Source organism: Acanthopagrus latus, chromosome 4 (assembly GCF_904848185.1).
Source record: "Acanthopagrus latus isolate v.2019 chromosome 4, fAcaLat1.1, whole genome shotgun sequence".
NCBI classification, from domain to species: domain Eukaryota; kingdom Metazoa; phylum Chordata; class Actinopteri; order Spariformes; family Sparidae; genus Acanthopagrus; species Acanthopagrus latus.
In genome coordinates this window covers 337,501-337,772 of record NC_051042.1, presented here as the reverse complement: position 1 = coordinate 337,772, position 272 = coordinate 337,501, and positions in this window count along the sequence as shown.

Below are 272 nucleotides of genomic sequence, written 5' to 3'. Positions count from 1 at the left end.
TGTCTGAACTCTGTAGTTTGATCTGAAGATCCTGGTCCAAGTCTGAAGTCCAGAAGCCTCTGACTCTGTGGACCGGTCCTGATCTCAATCCTGCTCTTCAGCTCAGGACGTGTAGATCTCGCCCACTTTGGTTTAAAGCCAGCGTTACTTCCTGTCTAACCACTCATGTTGGGGGTGTGGCTGATAGTTGGATGTCATCCATTACCACAGCAACCAGACTGCATTCGATCAAGTTCAACAGCATTATGATGGATAGAGACTGAGAGTTTATT